General features: G+C 48.5%; 1 long non-coding RNA gene across 1 annotated transcript; it reads left to right on the top strand.

Moving 5' to 3' along the window:
- The first annotated feature begins 2,009 nt into the window (after positions 1-2,009).
- On the top strand, positions 2,010-21,214 carry LOC132826357 (uncharacterized). Its single transcript, XR_009645871.1, has 3 exons — positions 2,010-2,190; positions 2,980-3,019; positions 19,454-21,214. It is a non-coding gene; the product is annotated as an uncharacterized LOC132826357 (long non-coding RNA).
- The last annotated feature ends 202 nt before the right edge of the window (positions 21,215-21,416 follow it).

The raw sequence follows: 21,416 nt of genomic DNA, 5'->3' as shown, positions 1-21,416 counted from the left end.
TCCTGACTGAAGCATTTTCTTTTACAGTGGAGAATTTTCGCGTTCATCCTCTCTTCGTTCCTAAAATCACCGACTCGGCGGCTGTCGTTTCCTTTGAGCCCGTGTCGTCGAGATGTGTACCTATCAGGTTAGCTTTTGGAGTTGCATTTTGTCACTGTCCTTGTGTCTCTATCTACAGACTCAGTCACTCCCTATCTCTCTCTTACAGCCAAATACACACTCCCTTTCTCGGCTTCGGGCTCTGAATTTCTGTCACTTTGCTTTCATTCTTTCTTCATGGAGCCTCAGAATTCTTAACAAGATCCATTGACCATTCCTCTCTGTTCCCTTTCACTCGGCCAGTTTTGGATCCATCTTGCTGCTGTCCCTTTTACTCCAGGATCTAGAACTTTCCTCACAAGCCTGTTGGGTGGCTCTGTACCAGACACCGTCCTGAAATCCATGTGAACCACATCAACAGCACTACCCTCATCCAGTCTCTCTGGTACCTCTTCAAAAACCTCCAACAGGTTCATTAAAAACAATTCCCCCTCTGGAAATCCATACTGACTCTTCCCAATTATCCCCCACCTTTTCCATGTGACTACTGATGCTCTCCCGAGTAATTGTTGTGAGTAGTTTCCTCACCATTGAAGTTAAACTCCCTGGTTTGTAATTGCTGGGATTATCTTTCCAACCTTTCTGGGACCAGGAGGTAAGGTTTGCTGGAAAACAAATAAAGAACTGTGGAGACTGGAAATCTAAAGCCCATGCAACTTGAAGAGGGGTCAGAGGAACTGAAATGTTAACCATATTTCCCTCTCCAGATTCTGACAGAGCCCCTGAGCATCTCTGTAATTTTTGTAATACGTGCGATATTCCACCTTCGGGCCCGCCCTGTCCAGTCCGGTGAAGACTGACTGAGAGAATGTGCACAATTCCCTCAACTTTCAGCCTTCAGTCTGTTCAACATCCTTGTATGAATTTTATCCAATGCGTTGTCATGTACCAATAATCCATCCAGATGCCTCCCTCCCTAAACCCTTCCGGTGATAAACATTCTTCCTCTGTCACCAGCTTCCTCTCATTTTCTCCATCGCTCACCCAAACCGGCCGCGCCAAACCGGCCGCGCCAAACCGGCCGTGCCAAACCGGCCACGCCGAAACCGGCCGTGCCAAACCGGCCGTGCCAAACCGGCCGCACCAAAACCGGCCATGCCAAAATCAGCCGTGCCAAACCGGCCGTGCCAAAACCGGCCGTGCCAAAACCGGCCACGCTGAAACCGGCCGTGCCAAACCGGCCGTGCCAAAACCGGCCGTGCCAAACCGGCCGTGCCAAACCGGCTGCGCTGAAAACAGCCACACCAAACCAGCCGCGCCAAACCGGCCGTGCCAAAACCGGCCGCGCCAAACCGGCCGTGCCAAAACCGGCCGCGCCAAAACCGGCCGCACCGAAACCGGCCGTGCCAAACCGGCCGTGCCAAAACTGGCCGTGCCAAAACCGGCCGCGCCGAACATGGCCGTGCCAAACCGGCCATGCCAAAACCCACCGTGCCAAAACCGGCCGTGCCAAACCGGCCGCGCCAAACCGGCCGTGCCAAAACTGGCCGCGCCAAACCGGCCACACCAAACCGGCTGTGCCAAAACTGGCTGTGCCAAACCGGCCGCGCCAAACCGGCCGTGCCAAAACCGGCTGTGCCAAACAGGCCGTGCCAAAGTGACTGCACCAAATGGTCCTACACGTGTTTATTCTCTCTCTGGTTTGGTCTCTCCAACTCTCTATCTCTCATTCTGTCCTTCTTTCTTTTCCACTCTTTCTCTCTCTCTCTCTCTCTCTCTCTCTCTCTCTGTCTCTCTCTCTCTGTCCCTCTCTCTCTCTCCTTCTGTCTCTGTCCCCCTGCATGGTGAGTCACGATGGTTTGGTGCACCGTTGTTGATGTTCTGATTGTTTGGGATATTTTTAGTTCCTACCAGATTATTGTGACGAGGAGTGCAGCATTCCCTGAGGTCTGCACAGCAGGTTACCTCAAAGGGTTTGACCCCTCGAAGCCTGACTGGCCGTACATCAGTCACCAGGTCCTGAGGGACTCCTCAGAGAGAATCACAGTCACCATCGGAGATGGACAGGAGACTGACGGATATCTGAACGTGGCACTGCACCCAGACAGAGAGTACACAGTCACCCTGAGAGCAGTCATCAAGTGGAATGGGGTAAGTCAAACAGAGATGTGGTGATGGGGAGAGAGGGGCTTTGTGGAGGGTGACAGGGATGACAGGTTGTGGGGCAGGTGGGATGGGGATATTGTGGCTGGATATGGGGAAAGGGGAGCTGTTTCAGGGAAAATGTTCTTGTTCCCGATGCGGTCTCCTCTACATTGGGGAGACTGGGCGCCTCCTAGCAGAGCGCTTTAGGGAACATCTCCGGGACACACGCACCAATCAACCACACCGCCCCGTGGCCCAACTCCCCCTCCCACTCTGCCGAGGACATGGAGGTCCTGGGCCTCCTTCACCGCCGCTCCCTCACCACCAGACGCCTGGAGGAAGAACGCCTCATCTTCCGCCTCAGAACACTTCAACCCCAGGGCATCAATGTGGACTTCAACAGGTTCCTCATTTCCCCTTCCCCCACCTCATCCTAGTTCCAAACTTCCAGCTCAGCACTGTCCCCATGACCTGCCAATCTCCACTCCCACCTATCCACTCCACCCTCCTCCCTGACCTATCATATCCATCCCCACCACCATTCACCTATTGTACTCTTAGCTACCTTCTCCCCAGCCCCCCTCCCATTTATCTCTCCACCCTGGAGGCTCCTAGCCTTATTCCCAATGAAGGGCTTTTGCCCAAAACGTTGATTTTCCTGCTCCTCGGATGCTGTCTTTTCCACCATCACTCTTGATCTATACCCGTATGTTGTGCTCCGTTTGGGGAATGGGACGGTGATGCTCCCACTGGAGAACCTGCTCAGTAACAAGCTCATCTTCATCTCATTTTCAGGTAACCACCTTCAGGTGCTCTCCACCCAGACAGATTCTCAGTGAGTACCAACATTCCCAGCTCATTCCGAATGTGGTGAAAATGCCTCTGACTCAAACTGTTCACAGGGCACGGCGGGAATGGGCAGAGATTTGGGATAACCGGGAGCCAATCTCCAATATTTCCCAGGATTGGCAGCTGTAGGATTCTGGCTTGCGGTCAGTAACGTGATGATTTTTAGGTGATTTGAACCACCCCAGGTCCCTGGTTCTGACGCTGGCATTGATTTCAGGAATGTGAAATGAGGAAGGCAGTAGGCGGGTGTTTCAGGGTTTTATTAAATACAAAAGGTGAGTTTAATACAAGAGAGAAAAAGCAAATACAATAAAACAGTGAAATTGACACAATCAGCCAGACGGGGGACAGTAATTACATTAAACGCAGCTCAAATGCTAAACACAGTCTTGACCACAGAAACGTTAATCTAGTTTCTTACCCTTGGACTCCTAATGCACTGTCACCACCCCCCCCCCACCTCCCCCTCCCTGCTAGCTCAGTTGGAGTGTCTGGGGTCTCGGGGGTTATAACTCACTGTTGAGGTAAACACCGGTGGAAAGTGTGTTCAGTTGCTGCAGGTTTTGCTGCCAGTTCCCTTGGTTTGGAACAGGCCAGTGTCTGGAAGCTGTGGTTCGGAGGTTGGTGCTCAGTTTGTTCCCACCCCCACCCCACCCCCACCCCCACCGCCCCCCACCCCACCCCCCTCTCGGGTGGCCTTTGTTGTGATGGTGCTGTTGGTCTAGATTAGAGAGGTGCTGGAAAAGCACAGCAGTTCAGGCAGCGTCCGAGGAGCAGATGCTGTTGCTTCGTCATTCAGCTTCAGGGCTCAGTCTCTGTGGGTCCTCGTTCACACGCTGGACCCCCCCCCGGGAAAGCTACTTCAACAGGAACCCCCCCCCCCACACCCCCCAACTTTCTCTCTCTCTGTCTCCCTCTTTCTCTCTCTGTCTCTGTGTCTCCATCTCTCTCCCTCTCCATCTCTGTCTCCCTCTCTCTCCCTCTCTCTCTCCCTCTCCCTCTCTCTCTCTCTCTCCCAGATCAAGCTGACCAGTTTTGCTGTCTGTGTGCTCCATGATCTCCTCTCATACCTCACCACGCTGCACCTCTCCAGCTTCCACACAAAACACATTAAAACAGCGATTCCCTACCGACACGCCCTCCACATGCACAGGATCTGCTCAGATGATGGTGCTTGGGGAAGCCCTAATAGTAAGAACTGGGTATGATGCTCAACTCATCGTTTGCCAGTTCCAATGTGCCACAGCGGGGAACCGTACTGACCTCCTCAGGAGACAGACAGGGCTGTAGCTGACAAGGTACCCTTCGTTGGTCAGTATTTCCCTGCAGCTGAAAAACTACGCAATGTTCTTCATGACCTGCGACACATTATCAATGAGGATGAGCACCTCACCCTCACTGAGGTGAACAGCCCCAAGTACCTCAGCCTTTCCTCATACGATCTTCCTACCATACCAGGCAACATCCTGGTAAACCTCCTCTGCACCCGTTCCAGGGCCTCCACATCCTTCCTATAGGATGGCGTCCGAAACTGCACATTTTGGGCATGATCCCTTCTTCAGGAAATCCTGAATGGACAACACACAATAATCAACAGAGGAGACCACATTGGGTGTAATGGATACAGTAGATGACAGGCATGGGAGTACAGGCCTGCTTCTTCAGGGACCACAATTTCCCCTCCCACATGGTTAAAGATGCCCTCCAGTTCATCTGGGGCGTCACGGTGGCTCAGTGGTTAGCACTGCTGCCTCACAGCACCAGGGTCCTGGGTTCGATTCCCGCCTCAGGCGACTGTTTGCACATTCTCCCCGTGTATGCGTGGGTTTCCTCCGGGTGCTCCGGTTTCCTCCCACAGTCACAAAGATGTGCGGGTCAGGAGAATTGGCCATTAGTGTTATGTGCGTTAATCAGAGGGGAATGGGTCTGGGTGGGTGACTCTTCAGAGGGTCAGTGTGGACTGGTTGGGCTGAAGGGCCTGTTTGCACACTGTAGGGAATCTAATCTTAAAAAATAGAGAATCTAATCTCCTTCACCTCCGCCCTCAGACCCCACCCCTCCAACCGTAACAAGGACAGAACGCCCCTGGTGCTCACCTTCCACCCTACCAACCTTCGCATTAACCATATCATCCACCGACATTTCCGCCACCTCCAAACGGATCCCACCACCAGGGATATATTTCCCTCCACATCCCTTTCCGCATTCCAGAGACCATTCCCCCCGTGACTCCTTGGTCCCACACCTTCCCCCTCACCTCCATCCACAGGAGCCTTCCATCTCTGACAGGGATTTACCTGCCCCTCCACCAATGTCACCTACTGCATCCGTTGCTCCTGATGTGGTCTCCTCTACAATCGGGGAGAGTGGACACCAACTGACGGAACATTTGAGAGAACATCTCCGGGACACCCGCACCATCAACCACACCGCCCCGTGGCCCAACATTTCAACTCCCCCTCCCACTAGGACAAAGACCTGCAGGTCCTGGGCCTCCCTCACCGCCGCTCCCTCACCACCAGACGCCTGGAGGAAGAACGCCTCATCTTCCGCCTTGAACACTTCCAGCCCAAGGCATCAATGTGGACTTCATCAGTTGTCCCTCATTTCCCCTTCCCCCACCTCACCCCAGCTCCAACCTTCCAGCTCAGCACCATCCTCATGACTTGTCCTACCTGCCTATCTCGCTTCCCACTTAGCCACTCCACCCTCCTCTCTGACCTATCACCTTTTCCCTGACCTCCATCCACCTATCACATTCCCACCTACCTTTCCCCAGTCCCACCCCACCTTCCCATTTATCTCTCAGCCCCCCGACCCACAAGCCTCATTCCTGATGAAGGGCTTTTGCCCGAAATGTTGATTCTCCTGCTCCTCAGATGCTGTCTGACCTGCTGTGCTTTTCCAGCAACACACTCCCGACAAGTGATGGACAAAGATGAGTGATCCCACAACCAACAGATCAGATCTCAGCTCCACAGTCCCGCCACATCCACTCGTCAATGTTGGGGGACAATTAACAGCTCACTGGAGGAGGACGCTCCACGAGTATCCCCATCCCCAATGATGGAAGAGCCCAGCCCATCAGCGCGGTGGCACAGTGGTTAGCACTGCTGACTCACAGCGCCAGAGACCTGGGTTCAATTCCCGACTCAGGCGACTGACTGTGTGGAGTTTGCACGTTCTCCCCGTGTCTGCGTGGGTTTCCTCCGGGTGCTCCGGTTTCCTCCCACAGTCCGAAGATGTGCAGGTCAGGTGAATTGGCCATGCTAAATTGTCCATAGTATTAGGTGAAGGGGTAAATGTAGGACTTGTTGGGCCGAAGGGCCTGTTTCCACACTGTAGGGAATCTAATCTAATCTAATCAGGGCAAAAGGTAAGGCTGAAGCTTTCTCAGCAGTCGTCAGCCAGAAATGGATGATCCATCCAGTGGTCCCCAGCATCACAGACACCAGGCTCCAGACGATACGATTCACTCCGTGTGATAGCAAGACAAGGCCGGAGGCACTGGATACTACAAAGGCAATGGGCCCTGATAATATTCCAGCAATGGGACTGAAGGCTTGTGCTCCAGACCTTGCTGCCCGCCCGAGATAAGCTGTTCCAGTAGTTACAGCACTGGCATCTACCCGACAATGTGGGAAATTACCCAGGTAAAAAGCAGGACAAACCACGCCATTTACCACGAATCAGTCTCCCCTCGATCCTCAGTAACGTGGTGGACGGGGTCAGTAACAGGGCTATCAAGCAGCACCTGCTCAGCAATAACCTGCTCAGTGACCCCCAGTTTGGGTTCCCCCAGGGTCACCCAGCTCCTGGCCTCATTCCAGCCTTGGCTCAAACATGGACAAAGGAGCTGTAATACAGGGACAGTGTGTCTGTGCTGTAATACAGGGACAGTGTGTCTGTGCTGTAATACAGGGGCAGTGTGTCTGTGCTGTAATACAAGAGCAGTGTGTCTGTGCTGTAATACAGGAGCAGTGTGTCCGTGCTGTAATACAGGGGCAGTGTGTCCGTGCTGTAATACAGGAGCAGTGTGTCCATGCTGTAATACAGGAGCAGTGTGTCTGTGCTGTAATACAGGGCAGTGTGTCTGTGCTGCAATACAGGGGCAATGTGTCTGTGCTGTAATACAGGAGCAGTGTGTCTGTGTTGGAATACAGGAGCAGTGTGTCAGTGCTGTAATACAGGAGCAGCGTGTCTGTGCTGTAATACAGGGGCAGTCTGTCTGTATTATAATACAGGAGCAGTGTGTCTGTGCTGTAATACAGGGGCAGTGTGTCTGTGCTGTAACACAGGAGCAGTGTGTCAGTGCTGTAATACAGGGGCAGTGTGTCTGTGCTGTAACACAGGAGCAGTGTGTCAGTGCTGTAATACAGGAGCAGTGTGTCTGTGCTGTAATACAGGGGCAGTATGTCCGTATTGTAATACAGGAGCAGTGTGTCTGTGCTGTAATACAGGGGCAGTGTGTCCATGTTGTAATACAGGAGCAGTGTGTCTTTCCAGTAATATAGGGGCAGTGTGTCCGTGCTGTAATACAGGAGCAGTGTGTCTGTGCTGTAATACAGGGGCAGTGTGTCCATGTTGTAATACAGGAGCAGTGTGTCTTTCCAGTAATATAGGGGCAGTGTGTCCGTGCTGTAATACAGGAGCAGTGTGTCTGTGCTGTAATACAGGGGCAGTGTGTCCGTGCTGTAAGACAGGAGCAGTGTGTCCATGCTGTAATACAGGAGCAGTGTGTCCGTGCAGTAATCTAGGAGCAGTGTGTCCATGTTGTAATACAGGAGCAGTGTGTCTGTGCTGTAATACAGGGGCAGTGTGTCTGTGCTGTAATACAGGAGCAGTGTGTCTGTGCTGTAATACAGAGGCAGTGTGTCTGTACAGTAATACAGGAGCAGTGAGTCTGTGCTGTAATACAGGGGCAGTGTGTCTGTACAGTCATACAGGGGCAGTGTGTCCATGCTGTAATATAGGAGCAGTGTGTCTGTGCTGTAATACAGGGGCAGTGTGTCTGTGCTGTAACACAGGAGCAGTGTGCCTGTGCTGTAATACAGGAGCAGTGTGTCTGTGCTGTAATACAGGCGCAGTGTGTCTGTGCTGTAATACAGGGGCAGTGTGTCTGTGCTGTAATACAGGGGCAGTGTGTCTGTGCTGTAACAGAGGAGCAGTGTGTCTGTGCTGTAATACAGGGGCAGTGTGTCTGTACAGTCATACAGGGGCAGTGTGTCTGTGCTATAATACACGAGCAGTGTGTCTGTGCTGTAATACAGGAGCAGTGTGTCCGTGCTGTAACACCGGGGCAGTGTGTCTGTGCTGTAATACAGGAGCAGTGTGTCTGTGCTGTAATACAGGGGCAGTGTGTCTGTGCTGTAATACAGGGCAGTGTGTCCGTGCTGTAATACAGGAGCAGTGTGTCCGTGCTGTAATACCGGGGCATTGTGTCCGTGCTGTAATACAGGAGCAGTGTGTCCGTGCTGTAATACCGGGGCAGTGTGTCCGTGCTGTAATACCGGGGCAGTGTGTCTGTGCTGTAATACAGGGCAGTGTGCCTGTGCTGTAATACAGGAGCAGTGTGTCTGTGGTGTAATACAGGAGCAGTGTGTCTGTGCTGTAATACAGGAGCAGTGTGTCTGTGCTGTAATACAGGGCAGTGTGTCTGTGCTGTAATACAGGAGCAGTGTGTCTGTGCTGTAATACAGGGCAGTGTGCCTGTGCTGTAATACAGGAGCAGTGTGTCTGTGGTGTAATACAGGAGCAGTGTGTCTGTGCTGTAATACAGGAGCAGTGTGTCTGTGCTGTAATACAGGGCAGTGTGTCTCTACAGTAATACAGGGGCAGTGTGTCTGTGCTGTAATACAGGGGCAGTGTGTCTCTACAATAATACAGGAGCAGTGTGTCTGTGCTGTAATACAGGGCAGTGTGTCTCTACAGTAATACAGGGGCAGTGTGTCTGTGCTGTAATACAGGGGCAGTGTGTCTCTACAGTAATACAGGAGCAGTGTGTCTGTGCTGTAATACAGGAGCAGTGTGTCTCTACAGTAATACAGGGGCAGTGTGTCTGTGCTGTAATACAGGGGCAGTGTGTCTCTACAATAATACAGGAGCAGTGTGTCTGTGCTGTAATACAGGAGCAGTGTGTCCGTGCTGTAATACCGGGGCAGTGTGTCTGTGCTGTAATACAGGAGCAGTGTGTCTGTGCTGTAATACAGGAGCAGTGTGTCTGTGCTGTAATACAGGGCAGTGTGTCTGTGCTGTAATACAGGAGCAGTGTGTCTGTGCTGTAATACAGGGGCAGTGTGTCTGTGCTGTAATACAGGAGCAGTGTGTCTGTGCTGTAATACAGGGGCAGTGTGTCTGTGCTGTAATACAGAGGCAGTGTGTCTGTGCTGTAATACAGTAGCAGTTTGTCTGTGCTGTAATACAGGGGCAGTGTATCTGTGCTGTGATATAGTAGCAGTGTGCCTGTGCTGTAATACAGGGGCAGTGTGTCTGTGCTGTAATACAGGAGCAGTGTGTCTGTGCTGTAATACAGTAGCAGTGTGTCTGTGCTGTAATACAGGGGCAGTGTGTCTGTGTTGGAATACAGAAGCAGTGTGTCTGTGCTGTAATACAGGAGCAGTGTGTCTGTGCTGTAATACAGGAGCAGTGTGTCTGTGCTGTAACACAGGTGCAGTGTGTCTGTGCTGTAATACAGGGCAGTGTGTCTGTGCTGTAATACAGGAGCAGTGTGTCTGTGCTGTAATACAGTGGCAGTGTGTCTGTGCTGTAAGACAGGGGCAGTGTGTCTCTACAGTAATACAGGAGCAGTGTGTCTGTGCTGTAATACAGGAGCAGTGTGTCCGTGCTGTAATACCGGGGCAGTGTGTCTGTGCTGTAATACAGGAGCGGTGTGTCTTTCCAGTAATATAGGGGCAGTGTGTCCGTGCTGTAATACAGGAGCAGTGTGTCAGTGCTGTAATACAGGGGCAGTGTGTCCGTGCTGTAATACAGGAGCACTGTGTCCATGCTGTAATACAGGAGCAGTGTGTCTGTGCTGTAATACAGGAGCAGTGTGTCCGTGCAGTAATCTAGGAGCAGTGTGTCCATGTTGTAATACAGGAGCAGTGTGTCTGTGCTGTAATACAGGGGCAGTGTGTCTGTGCTGTAATACAGGAGCAGTGTGTCTGTGCTGTAATACAGAGGCAGTGTGTCTTTCCAGTAATATAGGGGCAGTGTGTCCGTGCTGTAATACAAGAGCTGTGTGTCTGTGCTGAAATACAGTAGCAGTGTGTCTGTGCTGTAATACAGGAGCAGTGTGTCTGTGCTGTAATACAGGAGCAGTGTGTCTGTGCTGTAATACAGGGGCAGTGTGTCTGTGCTGTAACACAGGAGCAGTGTGTCTGTGCTGTAATACAGGAGCAGTGTGTCTGTGCTGTAATACAGGAGCAGTGTGTCTGTACAGTAATACAGGAGCAGTGTGTCTGTGCTGTAATACAGGGGCAGTGTGTCTGTGCTGTAATACAGGAGCAGTGTGTCTGTACAGTAATACAGGAGCAGTGTGTCTGTGCTGTAATACAGGGGCAGTGTGTCCGTATTGTAATACAAGAGCAGTGTGTCTGTGCTGTAATACAGGAGCAGTGTGTCTGTGCTGTAATATAGGAGCAGTGTGTCCGTATTGTAATACAAGAGCAGTGTGTCTGTGCTGAAATACAGGAGCAGTGTGTCCGTGCTGTAATACAGGGGCAGTGTGTCTGTGCTGTAACACAGGAGCAGTGTGTCTGTGGTGTAATACAGGAGCAGTGTGTCTGTGCTGTAATACAGTGGCAGTGTGTCTGTGCTGTAATACAGGGGCAGTGTGTCTGTGCTGTAACACAGGAGCAGTGTGTCTGTGGTGTAATACAGGAGCAGTGTGTCTGTGCTGTAATACAGGGGCAGTGTGTCTGTGCTGTAATACAGGAGCAGTGTGTCTGTACAGTAATACAGGAGCAGTGTGTCTGTGCTGTAATACAGCAGCAGTGTGTCTGTGCTGTAATAGAGGGGCAGTGTGTCTGTACAGTCATACAGGAGCAGTGTGTCCGTGCTGTAACACCGGGGCAGTTTGTCTGTGCTGTAATACAGGAGCAGTGTGTCTGTGCTGTAATACAGGAGCAGTGTGTCCATGCTGTAACACCGGGGCAGTGTGTCTGTGCTGTAATACAGGAGCAGTGTGTCTCTACAGTAATACAGGGGCAGTGTGTCTGTGATGTAATACAGGGGCAGTGTGTCTGTGCTGTAATACAGGGGCAGTGTGTCTGTGCTGTAATACAAGGGCAGTGTGTCTCTACAGTAATACAGGAGCAGTGTGTCTGTGCTGTAATACAGGAGCAGTGTGTCCGTGCTGTAATACCGGGGCAGTGTGTCTGTGCTGTAATACAGGAGCAGTGTGTCTGTGCTGTAATACAGGGCAGTGTGTCAGTGCTGTAATACAGGGGCAGTGTGTCTGTGCTGTAATACAGGGGCAGTGTGTCTGTGCTGTAATACAGGAGCAGTGTATCTGTGCTGTAATACAGGGGCAGTGTGCCTGTGCTGTAATACAGAGGCAGTGTGTCTGTGCTGTAATACAGTAGCAGTGTGTCTGTGCTGTAATACAGGGGCAGTGTATCTGTGCTGTAATATAGTAGCAGTGTGCCTGTGCTGGAATACAGGGGCAGTGTGTCTGTGCTGTAATACAGGAGCAGTGTGTCTGTGCTGTAATACAGGGGCAGTGTATCTGTGCTGTAATATAGTAGCAGTGTGCCTGTGCTGTAATACAGGGGCAGTGTGTCTGTACAGTAATACAGGAGCAGTGTGCCTGTGCTGTAATACAGGGGCAGTGTGCCTGTGCTGTAATACAGAGGCAGTGTGTCTGTGCTGTAATACAGTAGCAGTGTGTCTGTGCTGTAATACAGGGGCAGTGTATCTGTGCTGTAATATAGTAGCAGTGTGCCTGTTCTGTAATACAGGGGCAGTGTGTCTGTGCTGTAATACAGGAGCAGTGTGTCTGTGCTGTAATACAGTAGCAGTGTGTCTGTGCTGTAATACAGGAGCAGTGTGTCTGTGTTGGAATACAGAAGCAGTGTGTCTGTGCTGTAATACAGGAGCAGTGTGTCTGTGCTGTAATACAGGAGCAGTGTGTCTGTGCTGTAATACAGGGCAGTGTGTCTGTGCTGTAATACAGGAGCAGTGTGTCTGTGCTGTAATACAGTGGCAGTGTGTCTGTGCTGTAATACAGGAGCAGTGTGTCTGTGCTGTAATACAGGGGCAGTGTGTCTGTGCTGTAATACAGGGCAGTGTGTCTGTGCTGTAATACAGGGGCAGTGTGTCCGTGCTGTAATACAGGGGCAGTGTGTCCGTGCTGTAATACAGGGGCAATGTGTCTGTGCTGTAATACAGGGGCAGTGTGTCTGTGCTGTAATACAGGAGCAGTGTGTCCGTACAGTAATACAGGGGCAATGTGTCTGTGCTGTAATACAGGGCAGTGTGTCTGTGCTGTAATACAGGGGCAGTGTGTCTGTGCTGTAATACAGGAGCAGTGTGTCTGTGCTGTAATACAGGGGCAGTGTATCTGTGCTGTAATACAGGGCAGTGTGTCTGTGCTGTAATACAGGGGCAATGTGTCTGTGCTGTAATACAGGGCAGTGTGTCTGTGCTGTAATACAGGGGCAGTGTATCTGTGCTGTAATACAGGAGCAGTGTGTCTGTGCTGTAATACAGGGGCAGTGTGTCTGTGCTGTAATACAGGGCAGTGTGTCTGTGCTGTAATACAGGAGCAGTGTGTCTGTGCTGTAATACAGGGGCAGTGTGTCTGTGCTGTCATCTCAGTACGGTGTGAGGTTATCATCCTTTTCTCACTGCGTTCCCCCTCTAATCTCTCCATCATTTTCTGCCTTTCTGATTGGCCAGGCCTCTGAATGTGTTCCCTTCATATATGCCATCTGCTTGTGATGTTTTGTTGGTTTTTATTGAGGTTACTGAATGTCTATTTATAACCCGCTGTGTTTCTGTTAGCGATGTAGGAAATGTTGAGGTTTGAGACAATCTAAGCATTGCATCAGTGCAGTACAAACTGTTTCTGCCCCTCAGTATAAAGCTTCCTCAGTGAATCACTCCCTGAAATAGAGCCTTTCCTGTTCATGTCGCGTCGTCTGTTCCCAGGTCATCAGTCCGAGCTGGGAAACCTAAAACGGATCCACCCGGATCTTATTGTGGAGTGGGACGGGCCGGAGCACCCAGAAGCAATATTTCAGCTTCTATTTTACCTGCAAGGGTTTTGCTCGTTCCCGAGTCTGTGAGGGAGGCTTCCTGCCTGTATTCCTGAGGAAGGGCTTTTGCCCAAAACGTCGATTTTCCTGCTCCTCAGATGCTGCCTGAACTGCTGTGCTTTTCCAGCACCACTCTCATCTAGAATCTGGTTTCCAGCATCTGCAGTCCTCGTTTTTACCTAATTAAAACCCACCCACAGCCATAATAACCTGAAAACAATTGATTTCACTTGATCTCACAAGCTAAGCAGTTTCAGGCCTGGGCAGCATTCGGATACGAGAATGCCTGGGAATGTCAGCATAGTAGTCTTTGCAGTATTTGTGGCGTAGTGGTAAGGTTATTACCACTGAGCTAGGAAGCCCCGGTTCAAGTCCCATCTGTCCCAGAGGTGTGTCATAAAATTGCTGAACAAGTTAATTAAAAAATACAGCAAACTTAATTTTAACCAGCACCTTATCAACCAGTAATCTTGGTCAACTGACCAAAATCATATACCTCAAATATCGCAATGTCTGCGTATTTAATGCTGTAAGTAAAGTATACCAGTGATATCTATACCCCCTGCATCGTGTTTCTATTGTGTGCATCGATCTATATTGACTTCAGGAGGTGTGTTAATGTTTTTCCATAGATTTTTTGAGGAATGCGATGTCTCAAAGCTTCATTTGGTCAGGGATTATTGAAGTTATGCATATCTCTTGATGATCCAGAATATTTGATCAACGTTTGGTCCCAGAGATGCCCGTTAATAAAACACTTGTTGTCTAGATTAGAGGTGTGCTGGAAAAGCACAGCGGGAATGAAGGGCTTTTGTCTGAAATGTCGATTTTCCTGCTCCTCGGATGCTGCCTGACCTGCTGTGCTTTTCCAGCACCACTCTCATCTAGGCTCTGTGATATTAGGTGGCACGGTGGCTCAGTGGTTAGCACTGCTGCCTCACAGCCCCTGGGTTCGATCCCGCCTGTCTGTGTGGAGTTTGCACGTTCTCCCCGTGTCTGCGTGGGTTTCCTCCGGTTTCCTCCCACAGTCACAAAGATGTGCGGGTCAGGTGAATTGGCCATGCTAAATTGTCCCATAGTGTTAGGTTAATATGGGGTAGGGGAATGGGTTTGGGTGGGTTTCTCTTCGGAGGGTCGGTGTGGACTTGTTGGGCCGAAGGGCCTGTTTCCACACTGTAGAGAATCTAATCTAATCATGACAGCCTTGTAATTTAGTTCATACTGTAAGGAAGTGTCATGTGACCTGTCAGGGAGGAACCCCACTGTGTAAGGTACAGGTAACACACAGCAAACACAGCTGGTACCATGGTGGTAGTGAATGGGCACTAACAGCTGGTTGGTGGCAGCGGACAGACACTGAAAGCTGGGCAGGTCAGGGAGACACGACAGTCCCTTTCCAAACAGTCGTCCACCCGTCCACCTGAGTTTGGAGATGAAATTCCCTCCCACACCCTGACCTGACATGGGCTGGAGGAAACGGAAACCCCACAACACCAGCTTATAGTCTGTTGGGATGTATATCTAATAGGCCTAGGGAGGGTAGAACTGTAGTTGCTGCTTGGGAAATCGGGGGGCGCTGCGGAGCTGCTGTTTGGACTGTTTACCGAAACTGCCTGTGCAGCTGGACTACCAAGGTCAGACCAATACAATGGCAGCCTTTACTCGGAGACCTTGTTTACAAGACAGACCATCTCGTGGATACCTGCCAAGGCTGAGGCCTGTTCACAGGAGGCCTTTGTCTGTGAGAGATCACGTGTGTGAGTGATTACGTAGCGTTAGCTTAGCGAACAATATATCAAGCAGGGGTTTTTTGGAAAGATTTCAGAAGGCGCTTTCTCCAGTGAGCAGAAAACACCTCACTGTATTTTGTGTACGGCTCTCTCTCAGTAAACAGCTTATATTTTGAATCAGATCCAGTGTTTCTCTCCTTCAAACGAACATGGGGACGGTAGCCCGTCCTAACAGATTGGTGACCCCGAACGTATGGAGGGAGTGGAGACACGCCTGTTGGCAGGGATTGAGAGGTCGCCGAATGGCCGGCCACTTCTAATCAGGCTCGGAGGCGCCTTTTTCAAAAAAGATCTCCAGTAGGGATTTGAATACGCTAAATTCTTATTTGCTCGGCGTCTCACAACTCTTTGCCAACCGAAATTGTGGGCTTGGCAGCCCGAGAGAGAGTCGGACCGTTTATTTATGAAGAAAAGTCCCCTAGGGGAAGGGTCATCCCGGCCGCGCGGTTTCTGAAAGTCCTAGGGGTGGTGAGTATTATTGTTTTGAAGAGAAAAAGTCCTCTAGGTGGGCGCTGAAAGTCCTAGAGGTGGGTAGTGTGTTGAAGAAAAAAAGTGCTCTAGGTGGGCGCTGAAAGTATTGTTAGGGGTAAAACGTATAATCCCCCGCGCTAGACGATCTCGGGTAAAGCTTAAGCTTCCCTCCTGCACTAATGACTGGGGAGTAAAGTATATACTTCCCTTGACCAGAGGACAGCGCTGATCGGGACAGGCTTTGTGAGGAGTCGAGGTGGTGCATTCGTGCGCCCGACACCCAGGAGTGCCGTGGTGGAGAGAGAGACAAAAGACAGAGGACCGGGGACAGAGACAGACACAGAGTTACGGACAGAGCGACTGTGTGTGTGTGTGTATGTGTGTGTGAGAGGGACTTTGTTTGTGAGAAAGATAGAGTCTCTGGGTGTGTAAATGTCTGTATGTGTGTATGAGTATTTCTGTGTTTGTAAAAGTTTGTGGGAGAAGAAGAGTTTGTGTGTGGAAGTCTGTGAGAGAAGTTTGCATTGTTGCCCTAGAGAGAGAGAGAGAGAGAGAGTGAATGCTGCGTGCGCCGGCAGTGTGTCTGTGTGAAAGAGAGAGACTGACTGAAGGCATTCTCAGCTAACAAGCAGTTTAACACTTTGTGCTTTGGCTTGAATTCATCTGTTTGTTAATAGTTTTATGTTTAAAACTTGTTGTCTGTCATTTGATTCAGTGTGCTATTTTTGATTATAATTTCATGAATGCTTAACGTGATTTTCTTTCAGGATAGAATTTTAATAGATATTGAGAGAGGGAGAAAAGATTAGGTGGTATCTGATAAGGTTGATCCCCATTGTTTTTTTGGGAGAAATTTTTATGTTTAAATGAAAGTATTAAAAGGTGGACAGCAGGAAAATTTATTTTTGACAACAGCTTACAGTAAGAAACGACGGAGATAGTGACAAAGAAAGATAGAAACAGAAACAAGGGGGGGGGGCAGGCTTTCAAATCAACTATGCAAGTGAAAGAGTAATGAGGTGTTATGAAAGAAGACCCCAGAGGGCAGGAGAGGCAGAAAAGAGTGTTTGGATCTCGGCAAAGAATATAAAAAATGTAAGGAATACTAGATTTATTGTACTCCGAGGAGTACAGGTGGGGATTGCGAGGAATCTCTCATTTCCATGACCCTAAGATTATGCATTTTTTGAAAAAGCCTTCTGTGTTCCGGGTACACAGGGGCGTTTGCTAAATTACCAGAGGGCTTTCTCTTCTCAGGGAGGGTATTGAGAGCTGTGTGATTCTCGGGGATGATTGAGAAACAGCCATATACACAGCCCACTGTAATAACGATTGAGCAACATAAAATCACTCTACCCCAACTCCTTGCTCTGAAGTGTCCAGTGAACCTATTAGCGAGGGACGCATTCTCGAAGCTTGGAGTGCGCATTCATTGCTTGACTGATGAGATGCGGTTTATGCACTTTGTATAAACCTTCTTGTAAATACAGATATACATAATGTATATATTTAGAATAACAAATGATGTAAATACCAAGTAAAACTTATTACTATTTGTATTGGCAATTTTTGTGAATTTGAATATGTTCTAGTAGAAAAAGAGATTTCCATCCGACTCTTCCAACGTTCTTATAAATATAGAAGAGACAGCAGGTAATCGTGCTCAAAATTTATCACACCAGGTAACACGTCGGAAAACAAATTAATATTCAAAAAATCTTGTTTAGAGTGCATCTTATTGAATAGGGTCCAAAAAGCTTGAAATATCTATATTGTAGGAATCAAGACAATAATGCAACTAAATTAATATGGAATTTAGTAACCAGTGATGGAATACAAACTGATTTTAATAATTAATGTTCTAAATTACTAATTGTTGATAAATTTCAAAATAAAATTTTAAAGCTGCAGATTAGAATTATAAGCGAACCAATTTCTAGTCCAGAAACTAGAGTATTCGTATTGTGGGATTTGGCTATAGCTCAGACACTCTATTTTGCGTGAGTAAAGTTTTTAAAACATTACAAGATCAAAAAAAAACCTTTGAACTTTGGTATAATTACTGAACCTATAAAGTTTACTTTTATGTCATCCCTGTGTCAGTTCATAGATCATTTTTTTAAAAAAAAATTTAAATCAATAAAAAGCCAAATTATGTAGCGCCCTGGACCCAGTATTATGTTGACAGTGGCTTCAGGGCCAAGTTGCAGACAGAGTTCTTTTTTCTTTTAACCCAAAATAACAAACTCATGTTTCAGAACAAACAGAGACAGATAAAGAAAAATGGAAGGTGAAAAAAGACAAAGGGAAGAGAAACCAAGAGAGAAGGATAGATAGAAGGATTGCGAGGAATAAGGGTTAGGGGTAAGGATACTCACAAAGGACTGTGCAAACAGAGAGAGAGCGCGTGTATAGCTAGCAAAACATTTAACCCTTTGTGATTTGGTTTGAATGCACATTGGTTTGTTGGTGATTGAATGAGTAAGTTTTGTTTCTAGGGCTTGAGTTCCAGGACTGCTGTTTCAAGTGATTTCTTTTTATGTGAGCTTAACATGATTTTTTAAGGCGACTAACTTCTGTTCTTTTATGAGTCATGACTCCCTAACTACTTTTCTTACTAACCTCTTTTAAAAGCAATATATGAAGGACAGTCGAAGTTTCGTTCGACAGTGGGTAGTTGTAAAAAACGAAAGTTTCCATGGTTATTATCTGTGACCTTGGATTCGACCATTGCGCATGCGTTAGAAGTTTTTAACTTGAATTGACAAATTGTTGTAAGACAGCTCTGATTATTTTACGACCTAAAGTATTGTAATTGAGAAATGATTGGTCAGGAGTACATAAGAAAACTAATTTTGGATCTAAATTAGGGTACTAAATCTGGGTGATTACAGTGGATTTCAAAATTGGGAACTGTATGCATTTTACATTTTAAATATTAAATACTGAATAAATGGACGTAAATATATAAATATGTTTACATGTTAGGAACAGGCTTTAAAGTTAGTCAAGCATGAATTAATAAATTGGTGTTTGAGGATATGAGAAGCTAAGAACATTGCAATATTTCTTAAAAAAAGGAAGAACGTAACGACTAAAGTGCCGATAGGGGACAAGGAGATTGGGTTTGTGTGTGACCCCCTCACCAGTGGGGAGGTCGGAACATTTAAAGGGAAATGACGGTCCTGGTTGAGAATCCGATAGGATTGTCAGAACAAATTAATTTATTTTTGAGGCGCAGTCTGTATTTGTGGGCTGAGTTAATGTCTATTTTGAATATACTATTTACTGCGGGAGAAAGGAGACTTATATGGGGATGCTGGATAGGGAAAGATATGGAAGATAGAAGGGTGAAGTGGGATAAATCCATTAAATGAATTGTTAGGAGGGGCACAGAAAGTGTTTGTAAAGAGAGAAAGGACGAGTGACAGGAGCAGAACGCGTAAATGATGGTAGCTGCGGTTGATGAGGTAATTAGGAGAAGATGCAGCCAAAAGTGAGCAACCGGAGCAGCGAGTGATAGCATGTAGGGCAGGGAAGGAAGGGAGTAGGGAGAGACATGGAGGAGCATTTGATAGAGAGTTTGAGCGACAGGGGCAGAGACGAAGGTCTCCACAGGCAGGATGCCATTATTGTGGAAGGACGGGGCGTTTTGGGCGGGAGTGTCCTGATCTATAAAGGGAAGAAAGAGCCATTCCGTTTATGATTTTGATAACGACAGGGAGGGGAACAACAACTGGCATCATTTCTGAGCAGCCAGGGGTTAAAAAACCCAGTCATAGATTGGCTGAATAGCACATTCGGTGGATGGGGAACTGTGCTGGGACAGCTGGCCCTTGGTTTATGCATCTCTGTTGCTATCTTTATTACCTGTGGTTGTTGTTGTATACCATGTACCAGGACGCTTGTGACACGAACGATCGACCGTGCCCTGACGGGAAAGGATAACCCCCCCACCCGCATACCAGGCAGCGGTGCTGGAGGAGCCTGTGATGGGGGCACCCCAAGGAAAGATTACGGGATCGGTATCAGAGGGAATGGAGGAGATATGCCTGAGAGAGAAGCGCGGGACAACTTATGATTTTACTTTATAACTGTATCTCTCATTTCTAATCCTTCCCATATTAGGGCCTCAGAATGTGAGGGCTGAGGTGCAGAGACCCCCTAGTTGTGTATTTTTTTTCTCTCTCTTTCCCGTTCAAATTGACAACAGGTAAATTTGTGCTTTTATGCTGCAGTTAGAGATTGTGAAGTGCTATATGCCTCGAGACTCAACAGACTATTGTTCACTCAAGAGATTCCTAGCCATCATCTGGTATTCCTAAATGGCTTCGATTGGTCTCGACGGCCACTGTTCACAGTAATAAGCCAGTTACCACTGCCCGTGTCCGTCCTTAACGTCTGTGAAATGGATGTGGGTTTTTATTGGTCAGTGAAGGTGACTGGTTAGCCAATGACGGGTAAGATTCCTCGAGCGAGGAACAACCTAAGACAGGCACAGTCGTGCATTGACCTTCAGAATAATGGCCTGTGGTCATGTGGCTTTAGCAGATCCCTGGCTTTTGTATCCGTGTCGGGAATCTGATTAAGTTTCTGGCTTGCAAAGCAGCTTGATAGAAGGAAAATCGTGCACTCAGTAAATTGTATTCACTGTATTTTTGAGGAAGGAAAATGCCAGTTTTGTGGCAGCTTCCAGAACCGACTTAACAACAGACCTTTGGGAAGGAGGGAAAGCTCATTGAATCCTATTGCAAAAGATTTGACACGATGTCAGTAGTTTAAAATTATTTTAGGATGTCATGATATAATACAACCGATTTTAATGAGTAGTTGTACAATTAGGTGTTCTTTGGACAGCAGACCTTCATTCTGCAGGCGTCCTAACTCATCCACTTTGTGTTTTCCTCTGGTTCTCTTCGCTTTTGTTATCATACTCAGTATGAATGTTTTTTTTAATCGTTTTGATGGTTTTGAGATAGCTTTTTGTAGATGTTTTCTTTAAAAGACGTAACCTAGAATTGCCTACTATTTGTTAATTTTTGCTTGTTGCTTGTTTTGTAGAGGTATGCTGCTTAAGGATCCCTTCACTCCGAACTAGTGTATCCCTAGGACCGGTCGGCCTGGTTGAGATAACGTGTTCGGAGAAGCCAAAGGGACGCGAGGGGGGCGTCCGCCGACACACCCGGCCCCGGTTGCCGCGCGACATTGCGTTTGTAACGGTTTGGGTTGTTGTGGCCTCAGTAGAGACCAAGGGAGGGAGTGTTGGGATGTATATCTAATAAGCCTAGGGAGGGTAGAACTGTAGTTGCTGCTTGGGAAATCGGGGGGCGCTGCGGAGCTGCTGTTTGGACTGTTCACCGAAACTGCCTGTGCAGCTGGACTACCAAGGTCAGACCAATACAATGGCAGCCTTCACTCGGAGACCTTGTTTACGAGACAGACCATCTCGTGGATACCTGCCAAGGCTGAGGCCTGTTCACAGGAGGCCTTTGTCTGTGAGAGATCACGTGTGTGAGTGATTACGTAGTGTTAGCTTAGCGAACAATATATCAAGCAGGGGTTTTTTGGAAAGATTTCAGAAGGCGCCTTCTCCAGTGAACTGTAAACACCTCACTGTATGTTGTGTACGGCTCTCTCTCAGTAAACAGCTTATATTTTGAATCAGATCCAGTGTTTCTCTCTTTCAAACGAACACGGGGACGGTAGCCCGTCCTAAAACGGTGTAGGATCCCGGCTCAGTGCTGAGTGAGGTGTAACGGTGTAGGATCCCGGCTCAGTGCTGAGTGAGGTGTAACGGTGTAGGATCCCGGCTCAGTGCTGAGTGAGGTGTAACGGTGTAGGATCCCGGCTCAGTGCTGAGTGA

The sequence above is a fragment of the Hemiscyllium ocellatum genome, chromosome 2 (assembly GCF_020745735.1).
Source record: "Hemiscyllium ocellatum isolate sHemOce1 chromosome 2, sHemOce1.pat.X.cur, whole genome shotgun sequence".
Taxonomy (NCBI): Eukaryota; Metazoa; Chordata; class Chondrichthyes; order Orectolobiformes; family Hemiscylliidae; genus Hemiscyllium; species Hemiscyllium ocellatum.
This window is presented reverse-complemented; position numbering and strand designations above follow the sequence as displayed.